The sequence below is a fragment of the Ambystoma mexicanum genome, chromosome 10 (assembly GCF_040938575.1).
Source record: "Ambystoma mexicanum isolate Mex_15411 chromosome 10, UKY_AmexF1_1, whole genome shotgun sequence".
Lineage (NCBI taxonomy): Eukaryota > Metazoa > Chordata > Amphibia > Caudata > Ambystomatidae > Ambystoma > Ambystoma mexicanum.
Genome location: NC_090932.1, coordinates 1,470,792,961 through 1,470,806,231, shown reverse-complemented (window position 1 = coordinate 1,470,806,231; position 13,271 = coordinate 1,470,792,961). Strand labels below are relative to the sequence as shown.

At 44.7% G+C, this 13,271-nt stretch overlaps 1 long non-coding RNA gene across 1 annotated transcript in view; it reads left to right on the top strand.

Moving 5' to 3' along the window:
- Positions 1 to 12,820, top strand: part of LOC138493340 (uncharacterized) — a 50,680-nt gene extending 37,860 nt beyond the window's left edge. The window contains exon 3 of the long non-coding RNA XR_011276387.1: positions 12,291 to 12,820. This is a non-coding gene — a long non-coding RNA (uncharacterized lncRNA). The remainder of the gene's footprint in view (positions 1 to 12,290) is intronic.
- Positions 12,821 to 13,271: the final 451 nt, after the last annotated feature.

Genomic DNA, 13,271 nt, shown 5'->3' with positions numbered 1-13,271 from the left:
TGGAGGGTTGCCCAGAGCTGTGCCAGTGATTATGAATGATTTGAAACCTTCCAGCCATCACCTTTCTGTTTTACTTATTTGATATGTGAGCCCCAGATGGGAGATGAAGGGGAAGGATGTGTTGCAGGTCACAGTAATCGCAGCTTGGAGACCTCAGTAGATACCACTGCAGTAGTCGATATGCGGCACGACCCGGAGAGTATTCATTTATATATATGGTACATTTTAACCAATTGCTGTACTACCATCCGCTTTGTCGTTTTTTAACAAACCTGTTTTAAGGAAGCACACATGGGTTACATGTGTGCATTGCTGATTTGGCCATGCAACACAGCGAAGCCATGCATTTATGTTTTGAGAGCCACTGACTACTATGCATACCAGTCAGGGCTGGACTGGGAACTAAAAGAGGCCCTGGAAATAATTACTGGGGACCAAAAGAGGCCCTGGAAATAAAGTTCAAAGTGGCCCCATATGACACATTTTCAGCAAGCCCAATGCTTTTCCTATGAGAAAATTTGGAAATACCACAGAAAAGATGCCCAGGGTGCAGAGGTCCACCGGGAAATCTCCAGAGTTCCCTATAGGCCAGTCCACACCTGATACCAGTGTTCATCCCCTCAAGAGATCCATATCTCTGGCAAGGAGTTATTAATTCTTAGGAGGGACCAGGCTAGATGAGGTTTTATTTAGTTTCACTTTCTTTTTAAGGACAGAATAAGAGAGGTCTAGGCAGAAATCTTGCACATTTCATTAAGCCGTATAGAAGGATAGAGGGTTCATTATCGTGTGATAATGACTCTTCCCAAGTTATTGCCCAAGAAGGCAAAGCATAGGGCTATACAATGGGAAGGGTCCATTATCCAAGAATCAATGACTCCTTTGTCTGAGATGTATTCCCTTCCAGGAGTTGAGGTCTATGGGTATAAATCGCACCCCAGTGGTAGTGACCCTCCCAGAGTTGATTATTAGCACATGGAGATGTGCGACTAAAAACGAACGTGTTTTCATTGTGGGAGAAAATGGGTGCATACAAGTAACTTTTAATGTTACACAAGTTGCTTGTAATGTTGAGTTAATAGACATGGTAACTATAAACTTTACACAAACTGTGTGTTTCATTGCTGTTTGTTAATTTGGGGAATTAAACTTCACATGCTCCGCTCTGCCCTTACACAGCTCAAAACCATTGCGTCTGTGCTGCTTCCCAAGCTGATGCCCAGATCAGAATGTTTGGAATGAGGGCCATACCAGAGATTATAGACTGCATTCCGAGCATTCTGTTTGGCTGAGAGCAGGTCTATAGTGGGATCCATGTGCTAATATGATTTCAGTAGTATGTGGAGGCGGCTTGTTATCCGTCCTTAATGACTCGCACAGCTCACCAAGAACAAGAGGAGCAGAGGCCTGACGCAGAAGCCGGAGAGTTTAGTTCTTATCCTGCCGTCCCCGCTTGACCAATCTGTTGGTGCCGGGCACATCTCAGTGCCCTTTTACCATATCTAACAAAATGTAAGTGCTTAGAAGCAGACTAACCTCAGTAGAGCAGTTGGTAAAAGAGCTGAGTGGGTTGAGATAGCAGCCAATGCCTGTGTGCAACATCTCAGTTACAGGTTGCATACCGACATGACTGGCTGATTCTTCAGCCAGTAAGATGGCTCAGTGGGTTAAGCGTTTGTTGCTGTGATCTGTGTTTGATGTGCAGGTTGCAGGTTCAAATCCTGGCAAAGTTAACTCAGCCTTTCATCCTTCTGAGGTTGATAAAGTGAGTACCAATTTCGATTGGGTAATAATAATAATGGATGTAAATATGTGCTATGTAAAGCACTTTGGATCAAAGCTCTATATAAATATCAAATTGTAATTTTATTCATGCAAGGTTGATAAAATGAGTACCACCGAGTTTATAAAGATTAAACCTCTGATGTAAGTCCAAAGAGGCCAGTCAGTGTGTGATGTGAACTATGTAGATGCTGCTATGGTTATTATTTTATTATTAAGCTCTGTGTGAAAACTGGGCATTTGTTTTCATTAGTAAACATTGACAAGCGTATATGTATTTAGTGGGCAGATATGCATATTTAAAGTGGCGGGCACCACCTTGTGTTTCAGAATCAAATTGGTAAATCTATTCAACTTTAGTCGAATTCCTTATGGTAATCGGAACACAGTGGTAAACCTCTAGGCACTGGAGTATAAAATACACAAATGAATCCCAAAGCTGCCCAGATATGTATATATGCCTATATGAAAGCTGGTATTATAGCTGAGTGGGTTAAGGGCTTGCCACTGCTCATAGGCAGACAGGTTTAAAGCTTAGCAGGGGCAACGCAACACTTGATCCTTCTGGGGTTGGGACGTTGATTACCATTGAACAGGGTTACAGTCGGTGGAATGCAGCGCTATGGTGATGTCTACTTTCTGTTTCCCCTATGCCAGCATTGAGCCATGCGCCGTACCCCATCCAGATGCATGGATGGCGCACAATGTCCATGCCTGGGACTAGTAGGCTGGGGAGCCTGTGCAGTCGGAGGAAGCAGGATCCAGCTCACAGAGAAGGACGCCAAACCTGAATGCGCACAGTCACTTCCGGCGCTTCATGCACCTTTTTCATCCAAAAAAGAAATAAAAAACGTAACCATTATTTTTATGAGCAATCTAATTTCCTGTGCCGTGTCATTTCCAAGCGTGATCTACATTGACTTCCCCCAGCACCACTAACATGCTCAAATTCTACGCCAGTCGCCCACACAGCAATTGAATAACCCTCCCAACAGATCAAACTGAAACCAACACCTCTACAATCAAATTGCATATCAGTCCCAGCCGATGTGCATACGAGCACCAACGGCACACGAGGGATCCTCTCTATAGACACAAATGCCTCTCTGCTTTCCACACAGACTGTCTAGAAACAGTTCCTCGCGAAGAGCTCAGGGCACTTCCGGTCTACGCGCATCAACCCAACAGCAAAGACAACCTGCATTTTCCCTCTTTCCTCACTAACCTACTCGCTCTCTTGTTGAAATCTGCCAGGGCGCCATGAGACCATGAATATGACAGAGGTTTGCGGTATGGATCCCAGTAACATAACATTATTCTATTGCTTAGATATCTGAAAAGAAGCAACTTAGCTGGCAAGGCTGGCACACTGCTACAATAGAGGTGTGGACTGCCATGCACTTCTTGCGAGTGCCAGACACCACTCAGAGACCTGCACTTGAGGCAGCACTTGTGACTATCACAGAACACTCATCGGTACTAGGAACGCTATCTTGAATTCTCGTGCTCATGGCCGTCTAGGGGCAGCGACAATGTTTCTCGCAACGTGCCGCCATCTTGGCCCTACGGTGCTTGAGTGATACAGTGGAAGAGAGCCAGCATACTGTTCGCCAGCTGATTGTGCCGTCAGAGCGAGTGGCACTTTCTGTATTTTGGATGTTCTCCAAGTGTTCTGCCGTACAGGTTTTTAGAAAACTTCAGTATTTGACCTGCTAGTGGGATCCAATTTCAGATGCGTCATCTTTTCAGTCGGCAGCAACCATGGCAGCCGAGATACGAGTTCCTTCGCCAACAGGCCCTTCTTGCGGACCTAACGCCTCCGCCCTGGTTGCATTTGTATGTTATTTACTTAAGGGAGGAGTAATGCCTGCGCTTGTCACTGGAAACGTTCATTTGTAAAAAAGTAATGACGTTAATTGTATTGGGGAGTCCTTCGGGCTCATGTGGATTACACATGGTGCATTCACCTGAGGATGTATGCTTTTTATTGTTGACATATTTTGTTTGACATATTATGTTTGACATTCATTGTTGGTGACTGGTTTAGATATTAGCGTTTTAAGTGGCATATTGATTCTCCTGGAGTGGGGCGAAGGGGGGACACCACTGAGTGACACTGATCGGAAAGGTTATCATTGAGGCAATTGTGGTGTCAATTTCAAGAAACCGCAGTAAACGTTTTCTGCCAGTTTGACGCTACAAATTAGTAAGGAGGATCGTCTGGACAGGGGGGTGCAGCTAGTAATGTGACCAGATTGAAAAAGTAAAAAACCAGGATAGGGCAACTAACATAAAAGTAGGACTAACTCTTGAAAGTGGCTGCCAAGGCACTACACTTCAGTAGCGTTTGGAGGAGAAGAGTTTTACGTGTTACTGGTCAAATAAACACATTTTATATCAATTTATCACCAACGAACACTATCTTAAGTTATAAAATGCAGCATTTCTTCTGTGCGAGCTGTGCCTGCCAGCTATGAAGACCTAATACCAAAAACCGGGACCACTGCATTTTCCAATGGGAGCATAATCTTGAGAAAGGGGGACAGAGCAGCAAAAACCGGGACAGTCCCTGCAAAACTGTGACGCCTGGTCACCCTAGGTGCAGCGGCACGTGTGGTGGACGTTCTGTGCAGCAGATATGCTGCCATGCGCTACCAAGTTTAATTCATACCCTGCGACCCATCACATGTACTGGTCACGTCTCCTGCCCCCACGACTGGACCTCGGACATGTCAGCCAGCCGTGATGGTGAAGCGGTCTCTCTGAGCAGTACCTGAATGAATTGATGACCCGAGTATATAAACAGAAACATGTGCACAGAAGCTTGCATTGCTATGGAGCCGTGTGTGAGAGTTGCATGTCCTCCAGAACTTTGCTGATGTAGCTTCTGTTATGCGATCAGAAAGTCAGACCATGGTTCTGTACCCAGAATCTGGGCCGTCCTTGGATACATGATATGATATGGCATTTATAACGCGCCTATACACAAGTGTTTCAAGGTGAGACATGCATTGACCGGGCCATGTATGCCTCTGGGGTTCCTTTCAGATCCCACTTGGCGCCATGGTGTTCCCAGGAACCTCTGAATATGAACTCGGGATGAATTGACCCACGGTTCTTAGTATCAGAATGATGCTGCTGGTCAGACTGATGACGAAGGTGTGTTGGTTATCCTCAGAGGGCTTTTCCTGGACACAAGGTGTTTCCTTAAGGGACTGCGGTCTGGGCTCGATATCTGTGCCAAATGGTAAGTGTTCTAGAGAATCTAATCAAATACTGTTCTTATGCTTCCCGAGACTCTCGTACAGAGCCCATTTGCCATTCGGTTCTGAGACCGTGCATTGGAGAAATCTAAATGCAGCCCCGAAACAACTTTCAGGAAGCGTAGGAGCTAGGACCTAGCTTCAAGGAGCAATGTAGCGTTGAAGTAAGGTGTAGCAAAGGACATATTATGCTGAAACAGTATCCATGCCTTACAGAGAAGCAAACGGAAGGCTTATGTCATGTCACCAACCTCTGCCGGGCACACAGGAAATGAAAGAGCAATTTTGTCATTATGGATTTGAATGTTGAAATAAACATATCACCTCACAATGGACTGGCGGTAGATTCTTGTGTGTTATGTTAATTGCATGCAATATAATAGTGTTGCCCTGGGAGGATCCTACATCTATCCAGGTTCCAAACATGGATGATGGTGTAGGCATGGAATTGGGAAGACAGTTGCATGAGTTCCTTTCAGGGGGAATGGGAAGAACAGCGCTATCACACATTTGAGGATTTACTAGGAAAAATTGAGCTAGAAAAGTGTCAGTGAAAATATGCTTAGCCACAGGTTTTGCCTGTGCCTTGATTGAGTCTCAGTCCCCCTGTTAATAAATCAAGCAGCTAAATTAGCACTCATTTTCTTGCAACATGGTATTTTCAGGTTTTCATACTAGCGGTGGTGTAGCCTGCTCTGTCCCTATAGAGGACATAGGTCATGGGAGGAAGGGAGAAGGGGGACAGATATTGAACAGGAATCAGACAGTATCTGATGACCAGGCATTTTAGAGCGTAATAGCCAATGGCAGCAGCGCTATGTGGAAATAACTATGTGCTGTCCTTGTGAGGGCTGGTTCTGTCTTCCCAGTCCAGGAGATGCCAGCAAGGGAGAAGGTAGATGACCACTGAACAGAAATTAACCAGTTGCCGATGTTGAGGCATTATGTAGCACAGTAACCAATGGCAATCAAATCAGCATTATGTAGGGATCCCCTATGTGCCCTCCTGCGAAGAGATAGGGCTTTGTGCCCAGTCAGCAAGAGGTCCTACGACAGGGAAGCAAGGGGGAATGCAGACAGGCACTGAACAGTAAACAGCCAGCATCTGGTGGCCAGCCATTTATCGAGCACTGTAATCTTCCTTCATGTTTGCGGGGTGATAAAAGAGTGCTGAAGAAACAGACACACTATACAAAAGACTATGCTTAAGATAGATAACTACTAGATATGAGCAGGTGGGCAACAATTGATCTCCAAATATAAACTCGGTTTATGACCACAGGCAGAGAGAAAGCACCAACCATGCATTGGTAAATGTTGAGGGGGCACTAAACCCACTGCCAACCAAGAGACCACTGGCAGGAACGATAAAATAGCACCACTAAAATAACTAAGAAACCACAAAAGCTATATAAACATACACAGGTGCACCAGGATATCAAGATAGGTGAAGCAAATCCATGTACAATGATAATAAAAACAATTGCATAAATTGATATGTTGCCAGATACCTTGGATTGGGAGAAATGATTGTCTTCTTTTTGAAAGGGAATGTCAGCTGGAGAGATGAAGTAGTGTAGCTATTGACCCTCCTTGTATAATGACTGGATTTGAACAATCATTGGAGCAAGTGGTCACTTCATGGTCAGCGACCAACTTCTTTTAAGTAGATAGGACATCTCCTCCAAAAGAATAGAGCAGAGCGGACAAAGAGCTAGGAAATAGGACCCGGGATCAAAGAAGGAATGATTAGGGAAACAGAAGGCAAGCAAACCACAAAGAACACGGCAGGTCAGAATAGATGTGACATAGCTGCATTCTACACTAGGTGCAATCATGACCCTGAAGCATTGAGAGTGAATCCCTAGATCGAGGCAAATTGATTGAAGATGGGTGTCGCACATGCAAAACGTCACAGTGTAATTTGACTATCTGTTATAATGACGGATGCTGACACCATAGAAGCAGACCTCAGTCGCATGTAAGTCCTCCAGCAGCATCTTTACTCACCTTCATCAGTTACAAGTAGGTAGCCTCCATAACGGGTACTGACCCACTGGTACATCCTGCACATCCACCTTCAGGCAGCCCTTCTCTAAATGGTGACTCCTAGAACAGGCAGCCATGCATCAGCCACTCAGAAGTCTATAAACCATGTATTACATCATCAGCACCCTCTCCCAAAGAGCCTTATACTATAGATAGAGATTGCCACACTTCTCCCGCCTAAAGAAACTGAAACTGAATCCCCACAAGTCTCCCTCCTAAGGAAATCCAAGACAGGACAGGAGAATGGAAATAGGCAACTATGCACTCCTATTCCACAGTCATTCCACCAATGGCTGGCATAGACACACCTGTAGGGTCACTACCGACCACTAACACTTCATTGATCTGCCCAACAATGATAGTGGATACACTGAATGTCCCCACAGGGTGACGACCACACATTTCCTCCAGCTGCTCACAAAAAACATAATTCACACACATGCCTCACTGGCATGCACATGAAATGCACATATCTCACTTGCATATACACTGCCCTCACATTCATATAGATGCCTCACTAGCATGCACACTATGATATGTAGGAATGTGACTCAAAAATCCAATGTGAAAAAAACAGCTCCAATGGAGAGTAAATGCACTTTTTCCGAAAAGCAAGTTTATTGCATGCTGTCGGCCAGAAGGGTTAGTCAGCTTTGTAAAACTGAAAATGAACTCCTTGCCGTGCTCAGCAATGTTGCAACTTTTATACACACTGAAACAATTCACATAATCACACACATTTTGTTACAAAGTCATCCCACAAAATCCTATTGGCTAACCCTAATACAAAGAAATCGAATCTCCCTACCTTCTCAAACCCCATTGGATACATTTATTGAACACAATCCCCTTTCCACGTGGTCCCATTCTAATCGGTCATGACATTCTAAAATTGAATTGGTTTATTAACTCAAAACAATTCAATTGTTAACTTGCCCCATTTGTCAGAGGAACTTTAAACCAGATGGTGATTGTGCAAAGCCTTCCGTAAACACTTCAAGGCAAGGGAAGGGAGGAAATAAATAAGTACTCCTTTGAAACAGCAGTAAAATCCTTATCCTCCCAGATGCTCCGGCATCCCATACTATTTTCCTTGCATTCCTTCACATAATCCTATTTGCGACTGCCATCTCAAGTTATATAGCCTTCGGCATACATTCTGCTTACTTCCCTGAAAGCCCATAAACCATCAGCTCTCAATTTAACCCATCATGTAACTGAACCTTTCTGGTCAGCAAAAACTAAGCCTTCGTGCTCCCAGGAAAATTACTATTTGTGTCTGAGAACCCATTCCAGCCATAAAAATCTAACAAATGACTTTCCATTTCGTCCTCGCCTGTACCCTTTTTATCACAACTGCCAATATGTGGTTCGCTTCCTACCCCTTTCCATGACCTCGATCTCCCAGCTCTCCAAATCAGGCAAAAACCCATTCCTGGGAATCCACAGTCTCTGTGGCCTACTAAAATTCCAAATAGGTGAAACCTGCAATCTGCGATGTCTCCATGTACCCACAATTTACTCCATATTTCCCAATATCCTAAATGTGTCTGCCATCTAAACCATTGTCGTATTCCCACATGTTAGTTTCCCTTTCAATGAACTCCTCTCTTGCATGTATAAAGCTCCCCACTACATACTTCTCAACACTATAAATTGTACACTGCGCAATACATTGTATCCATGATACTGCTACTCATGTTGCTGCATACAATGACTCTAAAATGTATCCAACGAAAGCACAAACTAACACGCATTTCAATTCTTCTAACTACATTCAATACATATTTAGTTGCAACATTACATCTAAACCAGCCGCACCGTTGCCTACTATAATTTACGTAGTGTGAATCGCTTTCCAGTGTCACCCAAAACATCTACCCCAACAGATCACATGCATTTACATTCCTTCTTAGCAAATATAGTACACTCACTTGACTCACTGGAATGCACAATGCACATTCACATGCCTTACAAAAATGCAATCTCCCACTTAACTTCACAACTGCATTGAAACTAGAAACCTCACATGCACATGGCAACCACACTCTCAAGCCTCATAAACATGCCCTTGTGCACAGATAGAAACTAGCAATCGAGGCACGTATGCCTCACCAACATTCCCACGTCTGGTGCCTAACCTGCAAACACTGTACACATGTCTCACAAACATGCACACATATTTGATGCATCACTGGCACATATGCATGTATGCCCCAAAAACATGCTCACACAGCTAGGTGCTAAAACAGTAACACAGCAGGCATGCCACACAAACAAGCCCACATTCAGATGCCTACATCACACCCACAACCAGCCACTCATCAGGCATACACACCCCACTAATGTCCCTGGATTAATGCAAACGTCTTGCATCCATCAAACAAGCACTTAACATGCACCCATACACAGGTGGCTACATAGCACACAACTAGCTCTATAACTGGCTAAGTACCTAACTGGGAACCCTTCTATGCCCCTAAACATCAACAAAATATTTTTAAATGACTTCCTCTGCTATGTAATATGACATCATTTGTTATCACATTCCTACATAATACCTGAACACAGGAAAGAGCAACGTACCTCACCATGCCCCAACTCCACCCAATACTGGAACCACCCAGCATCCTAACAATGCAGTGATGCAACAGCCCGCAGCAACCCTGCACTATGAACAGAACGTATATGCCTGAACCACCCTGAAAGCAATGCTTTGTATCCCTAAACAACATGTACCATCCCAGTGGCCAAAAATACCCACAGGTTATGGGATCTCCATCTGCCTAGGGAGAAACCACCATTCACATTGCAATCATGTCCAGGAAAGCCGGGTCTATGGCTCAGTGGACTAAGGCATCCAATAATGGAGGACTGTGTTTGACCGCATGGTTACAGGTTCGAATCCCAGCAGGTCCACTCAGCACTTCATCCTTCTGAGGTAGATAAAATGGGTACCATTAAGTTGGGTAACAATAAACATCTATAATCTGTCAAAAGCACCAAGATGCCCCTCTGGGGGGTGGCAGGAGGGGGAGTGAAAGTGCTCTCTACAATGTGATGGAAAGACTGCATCTCAAGGGCCTCAGTTTCACACCCTTCCTTGACTGCCAACCAACCAAACCTTCTTCAGGGTTTTATGCCTATTCCATCGTCCTGGTAACTGGCCATGGTGCTATCTCACCGCCTGCAGGCAGGTAGCCCCCCGACTTGCTGTGCCACTGGCAGTCCTTACCGCTTCCCAATGAGCTGTCTCCATGTGCCTTCATAAGGCATGACGCAACCGAAATGTACAAGTTCTTAAAAGCAACAAGCACTGGGGCACACACACCCTGCTGGGTGAAGACCTTCCTCAGACCGTGCAGCACTGCCTGACCCCTGACCCCTGACGTCAGCATTGGTCTCATGCCTAGGTCTTGCAATTCTACTCTCTGGGACACTAGTCCCACCACTGCTGCTGTATAGGTGTCACACGGCCACCTTAGACATTCCTTCTCTCAACTGTCACTGCTGGAACATTGTGCCAGGTACTGCAGCACCATCCACTCCACATTCCACAATCCATGCATGACATCCTCAGCATCCGCCCTCACAGGCACCAGATAGAGATCATCACACTGTCTGCTAGAGCCAATGTTTCCTGCAGGGTCGGACTGGGGCATTACATTGTCTCGGGCACCAATGAAAAAGTGGCCCATGTTGCAAATGGCAATTCTTTCCTCGTCCAAGACTGTTTGAGTAGTACCCAATTGGGAGGTTTTCGATAAAGTGTGATGCGATTTGTGCATTTTAAAGCACATTCATTCAGTAACACTGGTCAAAACGATTAGGCGCATGGTGAAGTAACTTATCAAATTGGCCAAACAAGTGAGATATGTTGACCAATAAGACGGGCCCACACCAGCGGTTTGCGGTTTGGTTCGGGCATTGCCCTGTTGCCCTAGAGTCTGGTTTCCTGTTTTTCACATAGAAGGGGTAATTTCCCTCAATGCAGTGCATAAAGTGCATGTGCAAAAAACATGTGCACAAGTTATATGCATAGTTTTTATGCATAGTTGGATTTTAGGTCGTGTGTGTGGCCGAACAGGGTCACGGATCGTAATCACCAAATCTGCCACCCCCATTCACTCTGCCATGTACATCGGACAGCATCTTAGCCCGCATGCCATTTTGATGCAGGGAGAGATGGTCTAGTTTCTATGAAATCAGCCTGCTTTTTGCTAAGCAGGCGTATTTCATAGGAATCTACGAAAATGCCTAAAGCCATGCAGGTACATAGCAGGAGGTATTTATAATGACTTGTGTTCCGAGTGTAAAAATGCATGGAAACCCAGGATGGGCCTGATATCCATGCATGGTTGCTACTTCAAAACTGCACACATGTGTCTGCTTGCACGCATGTGCATCCGTATGGCGCCGCCCCCTTCATGCAATTTACTGTGCAATCTATAATGAGCCCCGGTGTCGTCCAGATGCTGACATGAGTGTGCAAGCCCCAGTCCTCATGGCTCGGGGTCCAAGCGAGGAAGCAGCCGTCAGTAAGGATGACATGAAAATGGCCTTCATCCCCACCCGAAACTTCTTTATCTGATGGGTGCTACCCTAGAGTTCTGCGCAGTAAGCGGGCACGTTGAAGGTCTACCTCTGGTACAGAATTTGCACGTTATTAGTCCTGAATACTCCCCTAATTGCAGAAATTGTGAACTGATGCTCATTCTTGGGATGCCTTTTTAGTACATAGACAATCAATTGTGTGTTTTAAACATTTTAATGGCACAGTATCATTTAAGTTATCCTATAGTTATTGATCTGGGGACGCTAGTGGCAAAAACCTATTCTTCATATGTGATTTTCCCCTGTGAGAGTGACAACCGTCTGATACCAGAGGGCAACCAATTAGTTCACTATCAACGAGTTTTGACATCTGTGATGCACAAAGAATATGTGTACAAATGTATATATGTATTCTTGATGGAATATGTCGCAGAGTGCTTTAGACAAATGTCTCTTTAATGTTGTGTCATCCCTATACACGAGCTTTGCTGAGCCAACATGTTTCTTCCCTGCTCTTACTGTGCGCATTCATCAGAGTGTGCTGATTGGTAGAGAATGAATATAGTACCAGAGCCAGGAATGTAACTGCCTTAGACAAAGTGAGATATTTATGAATGCATTTTTGATTTGTGCCATCTACAGGGAGAGCTGCTTTGTCGGGCCCAAACCGTGGATGGGGGGAGTAGAGGTGGGACAGAGACAGCACAACGAGAAGAATGTATGACAGATCTGATTATTCGCAGTCCCTGATACAATTCAATCAGTAACCCTCAACCTGGAGGTTGAGAGATGAGGCAGACAGCTGCTCCGCTGGGTTATGATCCATCGTGAAGGACCTGGTAGAGTCAATGGCACTTGCTGTTCCAATCTGCTGGCGGTCCATTTGAGGGCCTGCAATGAGGATCCATTACAGCTTGCAATGATTTGCAGTCCAAAGCTGTTGGGGTTCAGTATGGGTGTTTTTGGCAAATATCATTCAGAGTCAGCCCGCACATAAAGAGGTGGAGATGAATAGAAGCAAGTCTTAGATGTATTGCACCCATCTTGCCAGGGCGATCTGAGCAAAGCTTGCTTGAATAAATGAGTCTTAAGTTGTCTTCTGAATTTGAAGTGTTTTTCTTCATTTCTCATGGAGGGAGGTGGATTGTTCCAAAGTTTGGCGCCGCAGCTACCGATGGTTGTGCAACCTATTCTCTTTTTTGTGTTGCTCGTTTTTCTGTGGAGTTGGATCCTAAAGCTCTTGGTAGGATATACTGGAAAACCACCAGACATCTGTACAAACAAACTGCATTTCTGAATTTGTGTGGACAACTTTCTATGCTAATATCTTTTTTCAGGACACGACCAGTTCAGTTCCATTTATTGAGGAGTTGAACGCTTGGTGGGCATTACCTTTTGATTTTACTGATTTATCAATAGCTCAATATAAGTAAAAAAAAATTCGAGGGCATGTGGACCAGATGGTCTTTCTAATCTTACCATTAAGAACAACATAGGACTTTTCACAAAAGTTCTTTGGTGTCTTTCCTCTCACATTTCCAACGTTATGAGCTGCCAGATTCTTGGGCTGCCTCTATCATAGTTCCAATGTACAAAAAGGGAGTTATATCATCTCCCTTACAT